Source organism: Meriones unguiculatus, chromosome 6 (genome assembly GCF_030254825.1).
Source record: "Meriones unguiculatus strain TT.TT164.6M chromosome 6, Bangor_MerUng_6.1, whole genome shotgun sequence".
NCBI classification, from domain to species: Eukaryota; Metazoa; Chordata; class Mammalia; order Rodentia; family Muridae; genus Meriones; species Meriones unguiculatus.
This window is the reverse complement of record NC_083354.1, coordinates 23,601,981-23,624,169: the sequence shown is the minus strand read 5'-3', so window position 1 is coordinate 23,624,169 and position 22,189 is coordinate 23,601,981.

Sequence of the window (22,189 nt, the reverse complement as noted above, 5' to 3'; positions counted from 1 at the left end):
ACAGGTCCATCTATGCTAAGCATGCACTCTGTTAGCTGTGTCCAAAGTTGTACTTTAACCCTTTTATTGTCTGTTTATTTAGAGACAGGGTTTCACATATGCCAGCCTCACCTCCACCTTCCTCCGTAGTTCAGGATGACCATGGACTTGTCAGTCCTCCTGCCCAGCCTGCTTGGTGCTGAGATTACAGCTGTGCAACCTGACACCCAGTTTTGGTTTTGGTTTTGGTTTTGTCTTGGTTTTGGTTTTTTGAGACAGGATTTCTCTGTGTAGTCCTGACTATCCTGGACTGGTTTTGTAGACCAGGCTGGCCTCAAAAGCACAGAGGTCCCCCAGCCTCTGCCTCTCAAAGTGCTGGGATCATAGGCATGTGCCACTGTGCCCAGCTTGACACCCAGTTTCTCAACTAATTTTTTAAACCATGCATTCTATTCTCCACAGTTCTTTGCCAGCTTATAAAATAAACTTCATACACATCACCCAACTCCTCACTCTTCCATCCCTCCAGCTCCTGCAGCTACCTTCTCCTGCTTATCTTTGTGTCCTTGACTATTCTACGAATTAGACCATATAATACTTTTACTTTTATGTTTGGCTTCTGCCACCTTTACATAATGTCCTTGTGAGAATTCCTTCTCTGAAGAGATATAAATAATGTCTAGCCTGTTCGTATGAGCTCCCAGTGACAAACCAAAGCACCAGCGCACAAAAGTTCACCCTGGGGAACATAATTCAACTCAAAATCTTAAGTACTCTGAAGCTGGCAGTGGAGGTTGATTGGAGGGATAAATGAGAAGTATCCAAGAGCTGTGGTGTTGACAGAGTTTTACTACTAAAGCTTTTGTTTTATATTTTAAAATATAACTATAAATGCGCTTTGCTCACAGCACATGGATTAGGGGTGTGACAGGAGTGTGGGTAGCCGCAAAGCAGCCACACTGTGAAATCTTTACCTAGTGTGGTTGATAGCCTCCTCCTCAGGTCACCTCCCCCAGGTCACATACTGTACCACTTCCCAGGATCCAGGGCAGCTGGGGCAGAACATGCATATCTATGGCTGGGAGGAGCGGCTGGAAATTCAGATAAGGTCCAAAGACCCTGTCAACCCCTTCTTCCTTCAAGGAACCAGGTATGTCAGCATTCCTCGGGCCCCATCGTGATGGTCTCAGGCACAGCTGTGTTGCTGAAGATGGCAGCTGTTTTGCTCAGAGGTCCACATTCTACAACAAACTTTTTTTTACTTTTGAGGCTTTTACTTTTGGGGATGCAAGGCACACCAGAGAATGCTGGCAGCTGAAGGATACTGATCTACTTCGTTGTTAGTCCCTCGAGGAAACCCGCTCTACCTCGGGACGTCTGGTTACGCTTTTTTGAGACAGGGTTTCTCTGTTAGTCCTGGATGTCCTGGAACTTACTCTGTGGACCAAGCTGGTCTGGAACTCAGAGACCCACTTGCCTCTGCCTCCTGAATGCTGAAAGTAAAGGCTTGTGCCACCACTGCCTGGCAATATCTGACTTCTTATTTGGCCTTTTTACATTTTATATTCTCCTACTTTCTGATATCTTCTCCTTTCTCAAACACTGTTAACAATTTGACATCGAGTCTTTCAGACTCTTCAGTATATAATATCTTTACTATGTATGCTATTCTAGCCAGGCGGTGGTATCGTATTATATATGATATCCCTTTTTAATTGTATGTATATGTGTGAGTGTGTGTGCGTGCAAGTGTGAATGTAGGTGTCCTCGGAGCCTACAAGAGACTGCCGGATCCTCTGATGCTGGAGCCACCTGATGTGAGCGTTGGGAACCAAACGCAGGTCCTTTACAGCAGCACTGTGCTCTCTTAAATGCTAAATCTCATCTTTCAGCCTCAGTGTATGTTACATAAAAATATCTTTGGGGGCAGCACAAATGAGCTAAGACACACACATACATAATACATAATTATCATTATATTATTAAATAAATGCTATTATATTATTAAATTATTATTATTTTAAAAAGAAAATGAGGCTGAAGAAATGGCTCAATGGTTAAATCACTCGTTGCTCTTCCAGAGGACCTGAATCAGCTCTTTGCATCCCAACCATCCGTAACCCCAGTTCCAGGAATTCAATGCCCTCTTCTGGCCTCTGTGGGCATCACACACTCATTTTAAGAAGGTGCCGATTTACTGAAAGATATAGAATGAATATACATGCATACACTCACGCATACGGATCTTGTTGTTGTTCTTTTGAGACAGGCTCTCATGTAGTTATGTAACTGTGAATAACCTCAAACTCCAGATCCTTCCACTTCCCAAGGACTAGGATTACAGTAGGGCCTCACCATGGCTCTGTCAGACATATATCTTTTAAATACCTGCAATCGGCCAGTTTAAGAATAACAGCAACACTTTATTGTGGCAAATTTAATTACTTAATTTAGTTAGCTGGTTGGTTTTTTTTTTTGAGACAGAGTCTTACTGTGTAGCCTTGGCTGACCTGGAGCTTGCGGAGTAGACCAGGCTGGCCTTAAACTCAGAGAGATCTCCCTGACTCTGCCTCCCTAGCGCTAGCGTTGAAATTGTGCACCACCTCACCCAGCACCTGGCAAATGTATATATGGCATAGTAGACAGAATAAAACAGTAAGACCACGTAACAGCCAGCCCTTCAGAACATAAACACGCGGCAGAGCCGACACGTGAGCCCACGTCCTCAGCTACTTGCCCCGCTCACTGCTCTTTGAAATGAATCCCAGACACATTCTCTTCCTGCCTATAAATACTTCAGTAGTAACCATTAAAATTTTTATTCATTTTTTCACTTATAGTCTAAGGAAGACAAAGACATACATAATTCAACTCAAAATCTTAAGTACTCTGAAGCTGGCAGTGGAGGTTGATTGGAGGGATAAATGAGAAGTATCCAAGGTTGACAGAGCTTTATTACTAAAGCTTTTATTTTATATTTAAAAATTGTTTCAAATTTATTTATCCTATGTCTATGAGTGTTTCGCCTACATTTATGAACATGCACCACGCGCACTCCCGGTGCCCACGGAGGCCAGAAGAGGACGTCAGAGCCCCTGGAACTGGAGTTACTGACGGCTGTGAGCCCCCACACGGACACCAGGAGCCACACTCAGCTCCTCGCCAAGAGCATCAAGTGCTCATGACCACTGACCCATCCCTCCAGCTCTCCCCCTTACTCATCCTACTGAATTCTCCCATCAAATTTTTCTCAGTAGATAATAAAATTGTCTCTAAGTAATGCTGTCTTGGAAAAGCATCTCTCAAAAGTTACCTATCTTCCTTGTCTTATCCAATTGGCTAGGTCTTCTAGAGAACCTGTAACAATGAAATCAGTGGTTGGTAACTTTGTCTTTCCTTTTTTCTTTCCTTGTTTTCTTTCTTTTTTAGTTTTGTTGAGAGAACCGGGCGATGGTTCAACGAGTAAAATGTTTGTGGTGTCTGGATCTGAACACCCCCCCTACCCCCCTCACCTGTGGTTTTGGGTTTTGGTTTTGTTTTGTTTTAAAGCCAGATGTGACATCAGGCGCCTATTACCATCTCTGGTGGGTTGAGACAGGTAGGTCCTGGGCAACCTTGACTCTGGCAAGTCAGTGTAGTTAGAATGGGAGCCATTTCAGCGAGTGATCCTGTCTTTAAAGTTAAGCAGAGAAATAACCGGAGAAGACACCCAGCATCAGCTTCTGGCCCCACAGGCACCTACATGGGAAGTGCAGCTGCCCACACACACGTGCGCACGTGCATGCACAACACACGTCCCAATAACTTTGTTGACGTACAGTTTACTCAATATAAAGTTTACCCTTTTAAACTGTACCATTTAGTGTTATTTTAGAATGCTGAGGTGTGTCCTAAAGCCACAAACAGCGAGAAGCTTGCAACAACCACATTCCTAACAGCCAAAAGGCAAGACATTTGTTTTGTTTTTGAGACAGAGTTTCCCTGTGTAGCCTTGGCTGTCCTGGACTCACTTTGTAGACCAGGCTGGCCTTAACTCATAGAGATCCACCTGCCTCTCCCTCCCTCCCAGGACAGGAGACATTCAAAAGTAGGTTTGAGCATTATACCTAATAGTTGGCATATTTATGTGTATATTTATAGTGTAACCTTTTATGTGTATGTTGTCTCACAAGGCTTAGGATAACTCTCTCTTTAAAATACATTTATCTTTGCTTTATGTGAATGTCCGAGTGCCTGCATGCACCTGTATGTGCCCAATGCCCATGGACGCCAGAAAAGGACACTGGATCATCACAGGTGGTTGTGAGCTGAGACATAGGTGGTAGGAATTGAACCTAGGTCCTCTGCAAAAGCAGAAAGTGCTTTTAACTGAGCCAGCACGCCAGCCTCATTTTTTTTCTTCATGCTTCCACTTGTAGTGAAATGAAATGCTACCAATATACATATTAATTTAAATGTAGAAATCAGTTAATTTTTATAGTTTATCAGATACATACCAACCTAACATGCCCGGATTCACAGTGTCTCTGTAGATGATATGGTGGTTTGAATGAGAAATGGCCCTCAGAGACTCCTGTATTTAAATGTTTGGTCCCCATTTGGTGACACCGTTTGGGAAGATTATGGACTGCTAGGACATGGAACCTCGCTGGAGGAAGGATGTCATGAAGGAGGCTTTGGGACTTAGCAGCCGTAACTCACTTCTAGTCTGTGACTCCCTTCTAGTACATTCTCTCCGCTTCCTATGTGTAAAAGAAGATCTCTCAGTGTCCTGCCTCTGCTGCCATTGCAGACTGTCTCTCTGGAATTGTAAGCCAAGACAAATTCTTCTTCTATATGTTGCTTTTGGTCATGGTGTTTCATCAGACCATAACTGTACACGTATGTCATACGACAAACACCTATAATAACCAGGTCTGACCTAACAGATCAAAATCCCAAGGCAGTTATTAGCATCGTCTTCGACGTCAACTGTTTTAGTGGGTTTTGCTCTACATCCCACATTCCTGCTTAGACATATTTTATTTTAACATTTTCCATCTGATGACACATTCGTCAGAGGTTTCCAGGGAGACAGATTACCCTGTCTTTTCCTCTTCCATTCTTTTTAGTCTGCCGTCTTCTGTCCCACCTCTCAGCCCTCGGGGGAAGCTCAGAATAGAGGAGGCACTGATGTTCACTCCCCAGCAGAAACCTGGCAACAGGAAGTTCTTATTATTACCATATGTATCGTAAGTGGCATTTGAGATGCTGCTGTAGTAGTGTTACCGCCATTCTTAGGATGGAGCCTGGAGCCCGGTGGCCTGAATTCAGGAAAGGAGAAGATAGTGGACTGGGAAAAGAGCTGGCTCAAAATTATCTGTCAGAAAATAAGCTTTATTGGGAGAGAAAAGTGTGTGTGTGTGTGTGTGCGCGCGCACAATGACAAGGGCCATGGCCAAGCCATGAGGTTTAAAAGAATCATCAGAGTCTATCATAACAGTGGCAGCATGACCCAGCCACGAGGTGGAGGAACGCGGCAGACATGAAAACACCAAGAAGGCTGGCTTAAGGTGAGAAAGAGTGGAAGAGTTGGCCACCATGGAGCCTAAAATGAATCTTTGCTCTCTTAACTTTTCCCTCAGGTAGTTTGGGCCCAGGTTCACTAAAGTCACTACAGCACAGGACTGACACTGTTCTTCCAGATGTTTGCACTCTTCCCTGCTGGTCTCCCAGGCGAGGTGCATTTATGCCAAATGTGCAGGTGAGGAAACCAACACTCAGCAAGGTTCTACTTGGCATAAAACACCAAAATGGAGAAGAGCCGGGATCTGGGCCCCAGCACACCATCTGGGCCATTTTGAAATTGGCTAAGTCAGAAAAGGGGTGTGAGGTTCTTAATTAAAGAGATATGAGGTGGGGCTAGAGAGATGGCTCAGTGGTTAGGAGCACTGGCTGTTCTTCCAAGGGACCCCTGTTCAATTCCCAGCACCCACATGGCAGCTCACAACTGTCTGTAACTCCAGTTCCAGGGGATCTGACATACATGGAGGTAGAACACCAATGGAAATAAAATAAAATTATAACAAACAGTGTTAAGTCTTGATAAACCCATCATAAGTTGAAAGCATTATGTCAAAATATATTGGGTGGAGGGATAGAGGGAGGGTTGCTGGGAGATGCCTCAGAGGTTAGGAGTACTGGCTGCTCTTCCAATGGATGTGGGTTCCATTCCCAGCACCTACAGGGCTGCTCACAACTGTCTGTAACTCCTGTTCCAGGGGATCTGACACCTTCACGCTGATGCACATAAAATAAATTATTTTTTAAAAGAGAGAGAGAGAGAGATGAGGATGAACAAGAAAATTGGAGGTAACTTGCTAGAGTCAGGGCCTCAGAAAGTTCAGCTGATAGTCTAAAAAGAATGGGCATCGAACTTTTCTGTTTTTTTGAAAAAGGGTCTCACTGTGTAACCCTGGCTGGGCTAGAAATCGCTATTTCTAGCTTGGCTTGGCTTGACTTTATGGAGATCCACCTGCCTCTGCCTCCTGGGTTCTGGTATTAGAGGCATGCGCCACCTTGCCTGGATAGCCATTTTTTGTTTGTTTGCTTAAGATTTATTTATTTATTTTATGTGTATGAGTGCTTTCAATGTATGTGCATGCCTGCTGCCCTGGGATGTTAGAAGAGAGCATTAGAGCCCCCCGGAAAAGGAGTTCCAGACAGTGCTGAGAAGAGAATCCAGGCTCTACAGAAGAGCAGTCAATGCTGGACCTCTGAGCCATCTCTCCGGTCTCTGTTGCCACATAAAGTGAAAAGAGGGACACATGTGGTGATGCACAATCCAAACACTTGTGGGTGAAGCAGGGGGATCCAGAGTTTAAGGCCACACTCAGCTGAATTTGAATTTGCATTTGAAGCCTGACTGGGCTTCATAGTCTGTGCCTCCAAAATCTACACACAATAAGTTAAAAAGAAAGCCAGGCGTGGTGGCACATGCATTTAATTCCTGCAGAGGAATCTGAGTTTGAGGCCAGCCTTGTCTACAGAGTTGAGTTCCAAGAGAGCCAGGACTACACAGAGAAACCCTATCTGAAAAAAAAATTTTAGAAAGAGTTAATAATGTGACTCATTAAACTCAACATTTATCTACAGTTTCACCATCTTAACATGTAACGGAGACAATGAGCATTAACATTTATTAATACTTTCTTTAAATTTTTTTTGTTAGTCTAGAAGGATATCTCAGTGGTTAAAAGCACTGGCTTCTCTTCCAGAGGACCCAGGTTCAATTCCTAGCACCCACATGATGGCTTTTAACTGTCTGTAACTCCAGTTCCAGGGCTCCGACAGCCTCTCCTGGCCTCCTCCGGCACCAGGCATGCTTGCAGTGCACAGACATACATACAGCCAAAACACTCCCACACATAACATAAAAACAAGTAAATGTTAAAAAAATTACACTGTGTGTGTTCGCGTGTGTGAGTGTGTGTGTGTGTGAGTGTGTGTGTGTGTATGTGTGCGCGCGTGTATGCGTGTGTGATGTAGCCACTGGTTTGGTGTTGATATTCCTGTAAATAGCCTCTTACACAGAATGTGAGAGACCCTCATGAAATTCATTGGGTCATTAAAAAAAAAAGAAATACATGAAGGGGAGCACAGTTGGGAGGAAGAAGAGAATCAATACGAATAGAAGGGGAATAAAGGAGAATAATGGAAGGAATGTGATCCAATACTCTATGTACATGCATAAAAACGGCTCGATGAAACCTGCTATTACACAAAATTGGTGTACATTAATAGTATTTTAAAAGCAGTAGCTTCCAGCTCGCCTCGAATAGTGAATCCTGTGGTTTTTCGAGGATTATTCACAGTGCATTCCAATAAGGCTCGTACAGCTAGACAAGAAGTCTATTCTTCAAGCTTCATCGCCTTCCGTCCCCGAGGAGGAGAAGGCAACAGCTAACAGAGGAGTGAAAACAGAACCCAACTATCATACAGCTGATTTCACTGAAAACAACAAACTTATTTTTACAACACAAAGAAATGGAAATTGGAGCTGAACATTCACTGCTTTGAAATGAAACTGAACCGTGGGACCGAGGCGCTGAGAAAAACAGACAGATTCTAAAGTCGTGACTCTGATCTACTATCTGTCTGTATGTGACGCCACGTAAAATTCAGGCCCAGGCCTGTGAGATGGCTTGGAGGGCAGTGGTGCTTGCTGCCATGCCTGACAGCCTGAGTTTCCTCCCCAGAACCTCTGTAAAAGTAGGAGAGAGTAAACTCCATAAAGCTGTCCCCTGACCACTGCACGCATGCCATGATAAACATTGTGCACATGCAATAATAGTGTTTAATTTTTATTTGTTTATTTGTTTGTGTATATGATCCCCCTATCTGCACGTACACCTACATGCCAGAAGAGGGCATCAGACCCTGTTATAGACAATGGGAGCCACTATGTGGGTGCTGGGAATTGAACTCAGGACCTCTGGAAGAGCAGACAGTGCTCTTAACCACTGAACCATCTCTTTAGCCCTTAAATTTTTAAATGAAGGAGTAACTTATTCTTATGTTCTTAATTAGAATACCACATGTACACACATACACCTACACACATACTTTGTATCATATGCAGAAACATTGCACTAAAAATTCAAAATAAAAGCTCTTTATGGGCTAGTGTGATGGCTTGGTGGGTAAAAGTGTCTGATGTCCAACTACCTGTGTTCCATCCCACAGAGCCACATGAGGGAAGGAAACTACTCCTGAAAGTTGTTCCCATCTCCCATGCATTCTCAGGGGCACATATGCCCACACACATATGTACAAAATGTTAACTTAAGTTAAAACCAAAGCAAAGACCCTCTTCCTGTCCTGGAATGGTGGGTCACACAGCAAAGACCCTCTTCCCATCCTGGAATGGTGGGTTGCCAGAGGATTTTGAGTTTCAGGCTTTGTCACAAACTCAAAATCTTCTTCCATAATTAGGAAAAGTTGCAATCGTGTGAAGTTAGTCTCTTAAGATATATCTTCAAAAGTCATAGCTCTTGCAGAGAATGATCCTGCTTCAGATAAGCTTAAAGAAAAAAATAGAAAGCACACAAACAAACAAGTTAATAGCTTATAAGACAAAGAGGCAGAAACAACAAACAGAAAAACCTCATTCCCTAAATACTACATAACAGAACAATGCAGACACTTTGAAATCAGTTACTTAGGAATATTAAGGGAATAGTCACCTCGGGGCAGTTATGTGAAGCACTGAGTTAGAAACAGGAGGATCAAGGAAATGAGTTCAAGCTTATCCTTAGCTTTGAATCTGGTTGGAAACCTATCTCGGTAAACCACAACCAGATAAGGAAATGGAAAGTTTTGTTTTTGTTTATTCCCCCTTCTGTTTTTTGTTTTTTAAATTTATTTATTATTTATACAGTATTCTGCCTGCATGTGTGCTTGAGGACCAGAAGAGGGCACCAGATCTCATCTTAGATGGTTATGAGACACCATGTGTTTGCTGGGAATTGAACTCAACCTTTGGAAGAACAGCCAGTGTTCTTAACCTCTGAGCCATCTCTCTAGCCCCTGTTTGTTTATTTATTTTTTTTAAGGCAGGGTTTCTTGTAGCCTTGGCGGGGACTCTCTCTGTAGACGAGGCTGGCCTTGAACTCACTGAGATCCTTCTGCCTCTGCCTCCCAAGTGTTAGGATTAAAGGCTTGCACCACCATTGGCCAGTTTTTGTTTCATTTTTGACCAGAGTGAAAGCAAACAGACAAAACAGAAAGCCAGTTTTCAGCACCGTGTGCACAGATAGTCCGAGATACTCAGCGGCCGGGGAGGGCTGGATGGGCCCAGCAGGTTAACAGCAGCATAGTGCAACACAGTGAAACTCTCATCTCAGACAGAGCAACAAAGAAAAAAAGACAAAGATAGCTGGGACAAGGCAACGTTTGGAGAAATTATGAGTGATTTTTAAAAAAATTTACATTTATTTGTGTGTATATGTATGGGTGGTTGCCACAGCCACACCATTAAATTCTATAAGACCTGTTTTATCTAGGTGAAAAAGAGCTTACCCACCCAAGCAAAGTAATACACCCTCCCCTAGACACAAGGAAATGAAGTTGTGGAGCTGGGTGTGGTAGTGCTGTTATGCCAGGTTCACGGGACCCTCAGAGACCACCAGGAGGCGACTTGATGCAATTGCAAGAGAGCTATCGAACTCGGGACCCAAGTCTCACTGATGCCGCAGTAGAGAAGTGGGACCCCAAGCTCTGAGTGAACAGGATTTTTAAAGGGAAAGTCTGTGAGCAGGGGGTTTCCATGGCAGCAAGCAGGGGGGCACAAGCCTTGGTGTTACAGAATTGGGTGAAGTTTAGCAGGGTGGGCGGGGTGACCTTTTCTGAGGCATATAATCACGATGGCTAAGGCATATAATCACAATGGCTATTTTTCTAAACCACATCTGAAACATTGGGGAGAATTTTCCCACCCGATTCTCAACCAATTCCCATTGATTATTGCCAGGGAGTTTGTCTCTATTTTCTATGAAGCATTTATTCTGTTATAGTTCCTGGAGGCTGTTGCTAGGAGAGTTAACTTTGTTTTCTGCCAGGTGTACATTCTGTGATATTTCCTGGCACCTGAATTCAGTTCCCAGTCAAAATCTTTATTTCAAAATGGAGTTATATTCAGGCTAACTTAAACTCTTCAGTGCACACACACCTGTAATCTCAGGGAGGCAGAGGCAGGTGGATTTCAGTGAGTTCAAGACCAGCCTGGTCTACAGAGCAAGTCCCACGACAGCCATGGCTACACAGAGAAACCCTGTCTTGAAAAATACAAAACAAAAAAGTAAGGAAGGAAGAGAGAGAAAGAAAGTTGTAGGACATCAAAGTCAAAAAGAAAAAAAAATCTCAAAATACCAGGAAAATGACAAAGTTTAGCCCCAAAGGATGGCCGGGCCATTGTTTGACCACTGCGTGACCGGTGGTGCACTTCCCATGGACAAGTAGGTCCACCGGCGACTGAGTGCCATCAACCCCAAAGGGAGACAGTAGCCAAACACTGCGCTCTTTATGCTCTCAGCTAGACATCTCCAGACACACAAAGGAAGGGCTTGTTCACTTTGTAAGTTCTCGCTAAAAGTGCTGTTAAAGGATACTCTCAGGAAGGAAAAACTGGAGCTGCAAAGGAAAGAGTGGAGTCAAAAGCAAGGAAACCAGGAAGCACTGGGTCACAGGGGCTGGAGGAAGGCCTAGACAACCAAGCACTAAAGAGTTAGGAATTAAAATGAAAAGGTGTGTGGGGAGGATATTTTAACAGGCAGCTGTAAAATGGCCCCAGGTCTTAAGTTATAAGTAATTAGTGAGAAAATTATAATTTCCAGTAATTCTTCGCTTTCACAAAATTATTTTCTACCAATTTTTAAAAACATATCTTTGGTCAAATCACCCTGGCTCTACCTCCATCTCAAAGGACTGTTGGCTATAAAAGAATAAAAAGAATTAGCAAGGGTTTATGATATAGCTCAGCGGTAGGGTTTATGGTGTTTGTAGTTCAAATCAAAGTACAAAAAAAATAATCAAGAAGAAGAGGAAGAGGAGGAGGAGGAGGAGGAGGAGGAGGAGGAGGAGGAGGAGGAGGAGGAGGAGGAGGAGGAGGAGGAGGAGGAGGAGAAAGGAATCACCAGTCTTGGTTTAGAAGCCTTTTGTGGTTGGAAGTTGAAGACACGATCTCCTCTTATAACCCAGGCTGGCCTGCAACACTCCCGTCCCACCCCACAGTGACCCTCCTGCCTCAGCTTCCTAAGTGCTGGGATTACAGGCGCATGCTACCGTGCCCAGTTTTGTAGCGCTGGAGCTAGAGTCCACGGCTTTCTGTATGCTAGGCAAGCACTCTACCAACTGAGCCCCAGCCCCTGCCCTCCAATAGGATTTTATGGCTTTCATTTTGAAATTTGAAAGCAAGCAAATGGAATGCTTTTTATTTCCTACAGAAACAAACCCTTTATAGTTAGTAAATATAAATGTGTTTTCTTCCATAATTAGTTGGAAGTGGGCTTGGAAAGCTTTTGTTTGTCTGTTTTGTTTCTTTGTTGAGACAGGGTTTCTCTGTGTAGCCATGGCTGTCTTGGAACTCACTCTGCAGACCAGGCTGGCCTTGAACTCACCGAGATCTGCCTACCTCTGCCCCCCAAAGCATGCACCACCACCACTCTGCTGGAAAACAATTTAAAGTGGTTCTAAACTGAGCCCCATAGAACACCAGAATCCTAACAGTAAGTTAAGCCATCATGGAGGTCTTCTTACAGCCTCATGATGTATTAGCCTACCGAAGCCAACTCTTTCGGCGCTCCTCTCCCTCTTTCTCTCTGACAGGATCTCACGCAGCCCATGTTGAATGTGAACTCCCACACAGCAGAGAATGTTCTTCAGCTCCTGATCCTCCTGGCTCTGCCTCCCAGGTGCTGGAAGGACAGGCATGAACTGCTCTGCCTGACTTTAGGAGGCACTGGAACTGAGCCCAAGGCTTTGTGCCTGTCAGGCAAGCACTTACCAAGTGAGTTACATAGCATGACCTCTTCCGGCTATTTCTTTTTCTTTTTTTTTTTTACAAAAACTTTCTTGTTATTGTGTGCGTGTGATATGAGGTGGGAGCACGCGTGTGCGGCCCAGTGCCCGTGAGGGTGGGACGGCAACCGACGGCCTTGTGGCCTAGATTTACTCCTTCTTCACATGGTTCTGGGGAGTAAATCCAAGTTGTCAGGGCCGTTGGGAAAGTGCCTTTACCTCCTCGCCACCTCACCCGTTCCCTTCCAGAAATTCTGTGGATAATTCAGTGTTTGCCGTTTTTTAATAGGACGCCTATTGTGATCTTTTGACACATCCAGGCTACCTCCTGCAGAATGTGCTTGATTGGACAGATAGTCCTCCGTCTACTTCAGGGTGGGCATAAATATGACTACCCTCCAGCGAGGGAAAGCGGCTTCATCGCTTCCCAGTGAATGTACACGCTTTGTCAAAAGCTCAGTTTTGATGGTATTACTCCAATTTTTTGAAAGTGGTCATCAGCTAGATGACAGTGACCGACAGGCTGGGCGACAACAAACCACACACGCTTTTAAATCTCCTTGTTTGTTTTTTTCCAGCTCTGATGTGGGGGGACGCCTTGGCATTTTCCAGGGCTTCCTGCGAGAGCTGAAGGAGAGTGCCCACGACCAGAACTAATGTTTACTTCCAGAGTAATTTTTTAAAAAGATTTACAGCGTTCTGCCTGCATGTGTGTCTGCAGGACAGCAGAGGGCGCCAGATCTCACTACAGATGGTTGTGAGCCACCACATGGTTGCTAGGAATTGAACCCAGGTCCTTTGGAAGAGCAGACAGCGCTCTTAACCTCTGAGCCATCTCCAGCCCTCCCCCAAGGAAGCACTCAGATGAAATGACCCAGGCTTAGAGAAAAGGGCAGGTAGGAGAATGGGAAGAAAACTCAAACTATCACTGACCTCAGAAGGTTGACAGAAAACCAGCAGTCACATAGGAAACAACAGCTGTTAGAGTGTTGCTGTTAGAGAAGCATAAATACTGTGCTGTTAGAGAAATGTAATCTTTTTCCCCCAACATTTACTTCTCTGGTGTGTGTGTGTGTGTGTGTGTGTGTGTGTGTTCCCTCAGAGGTGTGCACATGTGGAGGCCAGAGGACAATTTTGATTGTAGATTCTCTCCCTCCACCATGTGGGTTGCAGGGATGGAACTCAGCTCACCAGGCTTGGCAGCAAGCGCCTTTACAGCACCTAGTGCATGTGAGGGTCAGAAGACAACCCATGACTGAGCCATCTCCGTGGCTTGAGAGGGCCCAATCTAAACATACGGCGGTTAAAAAGCGCAAACCCCACTCACAGAACTAAAGGCAGGTAAATACTCTCAAAATTACCAGAATGAAAAATAGAGCCGAAGAAGACACAGAATTTACTGACAGACAGAAGGTTCATTACAGGCCACGAGGCAGAACTAAGTTGATGTGAGAGATGATAAATCAGCGGTGTTTGCTAAAAGGCACTTCAAGGGCTCACTAACCTGAAGAGGACAGCAGGAGCAGCATCTAAACAGCATCTAAATGCAGAAACTGATAACAAGCAATGCTTGTGACTTCAGGACAAAGAGACCCTCCGCCGGGGCTCAGAGCGGCTGACACTGCTGGACATTCCCAGAAGACAGTCAGGGAATTGTGTCAAAGTGGAGCGTGTGCACGTCACTGCATTAGACCTTTGGAAAAATCACCCTGAGGAGAAAATGCACAAAAGCAAAAAGCTGGACACAGGATGTTTGTCATCGTGTGCTAATGGTGTTTTAGAAGAAGAAAATGCAGGGCTGGAGGGAGGGCGCAGCAGTGAAGAGCACTGGCCGCTCTTCCAGAGGACCGCAGGTTGAATTGCCAGCTCCTACAGAACAGCTCACAAAGATCGGACACTTTCTCCTGGCCTCTACAGCACACAGAGTACACATACATATGTTTAGGTTAAACATTCATCCATGTAAAATAAAAATAAATAAATTCTTAAAAATGCAAAAAAAAAAAAAAAAAAGGTGTGCACCCCTGCAATCCCAGCACTCAGGAGACAGAGGCAGGCGGATCTCTGTGAGTTCAAGGCCAGCCTGGTCTACAAACTGAGTCCAGGACAGCCAGGGCTCTGTTAGACAGAGCAACCCTGACTCTAAAAAATAAAAATAATAATAATAATAAAAGCGCAAGACTAGGTGGCAGCTTGCAGAAGGGCTCAGCGGGCAAAGGCACTTCCGCCAAGCCTGACGATGTGAGTTCAGTGCTCAGGGCCCACGTCGGGGAAGACAACTGACTCCCGCAAGGTGTCCTCTGATCTCTGAGGCATGTTCCCCTCCTGCTCAAAATAAAGGAAAGCAATAAAAGTGTTTTTAAAAGAATAGGAGACAGGCTGAATGAGTCATGGTTCATAAATAACACAGATAGCTGTCATCCCTTAACAACCATGGGGTCAGCCTGGGGGACACTGTTCAGCGGCAGAATGCTAGCTTAGAATATGCAAGGCCCTGAGTTCAATACCCAGAACTGCTGAATGAACAGGAGGAGGAGGAGGAGGAAGAGGAAACAATCTTAGTGTTAGTCTGCAGCTGATGACTCAGAAATCTGTCCACTGCATATTCTGAGTGAAAATAGCAACCACAGGGCCAAAGAGATGACTCAGTAGTTAAGAATGTGTTCTGTTTCGCAAGTTCAATTTCCAGCACACACGCAGGCAGCTCACAGCTGGCCATAACTCCAGCTCCAGGGGATCTGATGCCCTCTTCTGACCTCCTAAGTAGCTGCACTCACATGTACCTGTTTCATTCCCCACCACCACACACACATGCATCATCATCATCATCATCATCATCATCATCATCACATCACACCACCACACAGCCCCCCCACACACATACATCATCATCATCATCACATCACACCACACACAGCCCCCCCACCACACACACATGCATCATCATCATCATCATCATCATCATCATCATCACATCACACCACCACACAGCCCCCCCCACCACACACATCCATCATCATCATCATCACATCACACCACACACAGCCTGGTCTAAAAAAATGAGTCCAGGATAGCCAAGGCTACACAGAGAAACCCTGTCTCGAAAAACCAAATAAATAAATAAATAAAATAACTGTTGGGCAGAATCTGGTGGCACGTGTGTTTAATAGCACTGGACAGGACAACCTTTATGAGTTCAAGGCCACAGTGGGAACCTGTCCTAAAAAAAAAAAAAAAAAAAAAAAAAAACAGCTCAAAATGTAAAAATACTTGTAAATTGGAGTCCTAAGCTAGGGAAGAAGTAGCCAAACTGGCTTATACCCTGCATAGAGACTGCTAAACAGAGACATCACAGCTCTTGGTCTGGGCGATGGGATTTCTGGGGAATTTGTATTTTCTCCTATGCTTCATTTTAGGTAGAAACATTAGTCTTGAGAGATGGAAAGACCCTAAGGCCTAAAGCTGCCACGCCAGGACAGATGCTCGTGCGCTTCATTCCTGTCATTTCCCCAGCGATAAGCTTCAGGGAGGGAACTATCGGGAAACGATGCCCAGACAGGCTTCCTGCCTGAAGATCCCACAGAGACTGAGTATGGAGAGCCTCCCACCCCACCCATGGCGTCGCATCTAGGGCAGGGCTCAAAGTTCTGGCACTGGAGCTGCTTCAATTAGACAGCCCTGTCTGTACAAACACATTTTTGCTTGTTTGTTTTTATTCTTGAGACAGGGTCTCCCTCTATAGCTTAGACTGTCCTAGGACTCCTCACTAAGAATCGTAGGCTGGCCTTGAACACATAGCAATCTTCCTGCCTTGGCCTCCCAAGTGCTAGAATTATAGCAGGCCTGGCTGCGTGTATTTTTAGGGTTTCTGTTGTGGTTAATCACGTTAAATTTTATTTATTTTATTTTATGTATAGGAAACTTTGCCTGCCGATCTGTATGTGTACCATGTGCGTGCCTGGTGTCACTGGAGATTAGAAGAGGATGTCGATCCTCTAGAAGTTACAGAGTTACAGACAGCTGTGTGTGGGCCGCCTCCCAACAGCCCAAGAAGTCAGGAGGGGCAGGAGACTAGAAGCATAGAGAACCTTACAGGGGTCACACATCCTGGGAAGAGCTGATGGCTAGTTCAACTTCAGCGCCAGAGAACAAAGGCTGTAGACCCCTAGGGGAGCGGGGGGGGGAGGGGGACTCCAGGGACAGGTGTACATAAGTGGTTGAAACGGGGCACTTCAGGGATGCTCGGTTTGCGTTAAACAGCACATTCCTATCAGTGCTTAATTAACATGTAGGCGTGGGGAGGGGAGAGCGTGCTTAGGGGCGTCTGCACGTGGAGACACTCTCCAGATGAAGTCAGGCGGAGAGCAGGGGACCCTGACGAGGGGAGGGAGAATGGCTCTGTATATTTTATCTTTTTTATTTTATAACTTCCCTGATGTCTGCATCTCCCCCACGGAGGAGTGTGGTGGGTGCTTGAGGCAGCCCATACTGTGAGCAGCTCTGCAGAGTGGCTGTCTGGCAGCTGAGAGTCTTTGCTGCACTAGTTCTGTCTGTGGCAGAGTGGCAGGTGATAAAGGAGCAGCCCCCCCCCCCCCCCGTGCTGCTTTTTATCTATTGTTTTTATCTGTTCATGTATTTGTTGTTAGAGACAGGGTCTCATGTAGCCCAGGCTAGCCTCAAACTCACTATGTAGCCAAGGATGACCTTAACTCCTGACCCCTCTGCATTCATGTTCCCAGGGTTGGGATTGTAGGTATAGACCAACACAGCCACATTTATGGAGTTCTGGGGCTCCATCTCAGGGCTGCGTGCTTTCGAGGCAAGCACCCTACATCCTTACAATCTCCCTTTTTAAAGAAGAGATTTGTTTTCTTAAAAAAAAAAAAAAAAGAGCATTACTTTTATAAAAACAACAGTTATTTTTATTTATTTATTTTTTTCATTTGCTTGAGACAGTTCCCTCAGCTTGCTGTGTAGCCAAGGCTGCTCCTATCTCCATTTCCTGGTGTAAGGATTAAGCACCACTCCCAGTTCATGTCGTGGTAGGGATAGGACCTGGAGCTTTGTACACGCTAAGCAAGCACTCTACCAGCTGAGCTAGTGTTACCTCATTTTGCTACTACTTTTGATAGTACTTTTGGCTTCCTATCATGGTTTTGAGCAATGTGTATTAGTCAAATCCTGAAAGTGGAAAGCTTTTTGTGAAAGACATTTGTGTTATCTTGACTGTGATGGTTTGGTGAGCACTGGAAGTTTGGGAAATAGCTCAGTGGATAAAAGTACTTCTGTGCAAATCTGAGTTCAAATCCCTAGCACCCATGTAAAAAGCTCAGTAAGGCTGCATACACTTGTATTTACAACGTTGGATTGGGGCAGAAAAAGGAGGATTTCTGGCCACCAGCCTAGCTCCAATTTCACTGACAGACTCTATCTGATAGGAACAAAGCAGAGAGTAGGGCACATACGACCTCCTCTGGCCTCTGTGCTCTGTGCTCCATGCACCGTTAGCGGTGCAGTTTTTTATTGTCCAACAATTACATTTCAGTTGTTTGGGTCCTTTAAAACTGGAACGCCTTGGTCAAAAGGGGGAGCTGTTGCGCACCACAAGCAAAGCACCGCTTTTCCTGCCTGGGGGTTTTCCTCGTGTGCCTGCACTGTTCCTAAGAGGCTCTCAGATGACAGACTCTTGTCTATTGGAATTAAAGAAGGCAATTAAATAATTATGGACATGAAATCGGAAGCAAACTGACATGCCAGGTTCTAGATTAACACTAGGGTTGCAGAAATAATTCCAGCCACTGCAAGCAAACAAGCACCAATTAGGCCACAGAAAGGAGGCAGCAGGACAGAGCAGTGTTCCCCGCCAAGAAGATGGACTCTGTGGTAGGAGGGCAGAGGATGTGGCTGGTTTCGTGAGCTGGCTGGTGGCAGTGCAAGGACAAACACTATTGTTTGACTACAGAGCCAAAGGGAACAGGATTGAAGTCTGAAGCTGAGACAGAGTGAACCTTGGCTTTGACCCATAGCGGGAAAATTGTCCCCTGTTTGCTCATCAAGACAATCTGCAGCAAATGGGGTTTTGTTTATTTGATTTTTTTTCTTCTTTGGGTCTGTTTTCTTGCTTGCAAAATTAAATCCATAGGTCTGCCTTGCCTGTTTTTCAAAATAAAAGCAAAATACTTAAGTAAAAACCAAAAAGGTGGGGCTGGAGAGATGGCTCAGAGGTTAAGAGCACGGGCTGTTCTTCCAAAAGTCCTGAGTTCAATTCCCAGCAACCACATGGAGGAAAACCATCTATAATGAGATCTGGTGCATATGCAGACAGAACACTGTATTAAGAAAACAAACAACTAAAAACCATTTGTGGTTCCTAGATTTAATATAGAAGATTATATATAGTTTAATATACCTAAGTCATGCATGAGTATTTTTTTATTATTTTATTTTGGTTTTTTTTTTTTTGAGACAGGGTTTCTCTGTGTAGCCTTGGCTGTCCTGGACTCGCTTTGTAGACCAGGCTGGCCTCAAGCTCACAGAGATCTGCCTGCCTCTGCCTCCCCGGGTGCTGGGATTAAAGACATGTGCCCCCTGGCTCCTGCATGGGTATTTGATATCAAAGCAGAAGCCAAACTTTCTAGGTCAACAATGGCATTGACGGGAGTTGGGGGAGGGGAGGAGATAGAGACATGTTCTACATACAACGAATACCTGAATAAAAATGTCGTTGTGGGGCTGGAGAGATGGCTCAGCGGTTAAGAGCCCTCGCTACTCTTGCAGAGGACCTGAGTTCAGCCCCCACACCCATGTTTGGTGACTCACAGTTATCTGTAACTGCAGTTTACGGGAATTTGAGGGCCACCCCTGGCCTCCAGGATCACCTGTATGCATGTGTGCATGCACAGGCATGCAAATAAAAATAAATACATCCAAAGTTTGAGATGTTCTTATGCAGTAACACCAGGTATAAGGAATACACACAATAGAAAGTTTTAATAATAACAAATAAGTAATTTAAAACAGAGGAATGTGGGAATGTGAGAAGATTTAAGGCAAATGTAACACTTAACAAAGCAGATGGCCACCTAGGGTTCTCTGGTGTGTGGAGAGGTGCAGAGCCCCAGGCCTTTGCCTTCCCAGACTTCTGGGCTAGCTTTAACAATTACACTACAAACTCCCACTCCTGAGGCTCCGTTGGTTTCACTACCACGAGATAGATCTTATCGGCCCCTTCTTGGACCCCTGTACAAAGAAGTTCATACAAGCTAAGCATCTCCAAGTTTCCAGAAAACAACACAGGAGATCTGGGATTTGAACCCAGAACGCCAACATCAATGTTAGACCGTCTCGCTGGTCTGGAGCTTACTAATTAGGCTAGGCTAGCTGGCCAGGGATCCTTGTGCCTCTGCCTGCCCAGTGCCAAGATCACTCCATGCACCACTACGCCCAGCTTTTTCCATGTGGGTTCAAATTCGGATTCTCATGCCCTTTGAACTGGGCCACCTCACCCCCAGCACTCTCACCTTTCTTTTCACGTGTCTGATATACTAAGCACTAAGCACATGTATCTATTTAAATTTGAATTAATTAAAATTCAAGAGAACAAAAATGCTGTTGCCATCTGGGGTGACACAGAGAAAATCAGTCACAAAAAAAAAAAAAAAAAAAAAAAAAAAGCCGTTGCTAGCTACATTTCAAGTGCCCAGTAGCCAGGTGTGGCTGCTGTATCAGCAAAATTATTCTAAGACATTCCCATAATTGAAGAAGGTTCTAGAGGGCAGTGCTGCCAGCACAGTGCTGGGAGCTGAGGTCGGCAGCATAGAGTCCAACAGAAAACGTCTCTCCTTTCTCCTCACTCTGCCCTTCTTTATCTCTACCGTCTCATTCTGAATATCCTTTCCAGAGCCTTCTGCTTTCTACCTAAGTGCATGCCTGGAGCCGGCCTGCTGACTCTGTAAAGCACTCAGAATACTGGGCAGCCCTGGGATTTTAATGACAAAGACGAATGCTGGCCCTGTGCCCAGGCCCAGAGACAGCAGCTCTAAAGCAATGGGCAGCAGACACCCCCGCGAAGCTGCTGCTTGTCTGCCGGATCTGCCGGAGGCACAGAGGGGAGAGGAAGTCAGAGGGGAAGTGGAGGGGGAGCCCCAGGGCTAAGGACACCCCAAACCTGCTGACATCTGCCTCTTTCTCTGGCTATTCCAGGCACACAAGTGCCCTCCGCAAGCAGGAGGAACAGATGCTTGGTTTGCCGTTGAACTTACTAATCACTGAAAGCCTCCACCGAACACGAATTGATGGGACCCCGGGCTGAGTTATGTGTAGAAACTGAATCTCCCTGATGGAGAAACAGCTTTGTGCTGTCCGTGCTCTCCTTCCACCTCTACAGGGCTCCCAGGGACTGAACTCAGGTCACCAGGTTTGCGTGGCAAGCTCCTTTACCCAGCGACCAGTCTCGGCGGCTCAGGGAGGAGACGCTGTGTGCGCCTTAACTGTGGGTTAGCAAACTATGGAACAGTTGATCCCAGGGATTCGGAATTTCCACGGGAGTCTCCTGCTGGGAGGAGGAAGAGGCTGAAGCCTGAAGGCAGCCGGGGAGTTAGGGAGTAGGAGATAATGACAACTTGTCTCCAGGGAGATTTCATACAGTTCTAGCAACATACAGAACAGACTAGAGCTGAGACAGTGGTGGGTCGGTGACAGTCAGGACCACAGCCTGAGCTATGCAGATGTCCAGCCTTCGATTTAGACTCAGGTCAGACTCCAGAAGATGGACTTGAAGGTCAATGCTTGTCTTTATTTGTTCTTCTCCCCAACACAGCCACTTTAAAGGAATCTCTTCTCTCTGGTTTTCACTGTTGCCTTATGGGTTGGACAGCTGTGGACAAGAGGCCCAGCACAGCTTGTTAAGGATCTGATCCTAACGATGGTAGTCGGTGCTGAGGCCTAGTCACCAGTGTTGATGAGTGCTGGGCCATTCAGAGGAGCTGGACGAGAGCCTTTCTCTCAGGAGTGAATTCTCACTCTCGCAGCCTGGGGTTTAGTGACAGCAAGCTGTCATGAAGTGTCTAGCCACCCTGCCCTCTTTCCCAGGAGCACACTGGACTCTCTTACTTCCTGGTGCTCTTGCCACCTGACCCACTGGGTTTCGACTCAGAAGGAGGCCCTCAGGGCAGCAACCCAATCTTGATCTTTGCTCTCTCTGAAACTATGAGCTAAATCAATCCGTTTGCTTTCTAAGTGGCACAGTCTCTGGTATTGTTATAGCAATGGAAAATGAACTAACACACTCATTCTTCCACAGATGTGCTTTTTTTCCATGGGGAATGTTATTTGGGGACCTGGGGAGCTTCTGCTATTATTTCTGACATCTAGGCAGCGAACTACCGGCCTCACTTAACAGCTATACCTGACCACATTTCCCCAGCTCTTTGTATTATATAGGCAGAATATCTACAGAACCTCACAGGAGACTCTTCAAGTCATTTGGGATGCTTTTTTTGCAGGTCCAAACTTTGCTCATGTGAATTTGATTTTAAAATATTGCCTTTGGCTTCCCCATCTTTGGTTTAAATTGTTTGGCAGTTCTTCACCTTGTCCTTCCCAGGGAAAGGCTGTGGTCTTGCTCCAAACTACACTCCACATCATCCTCTAAGTT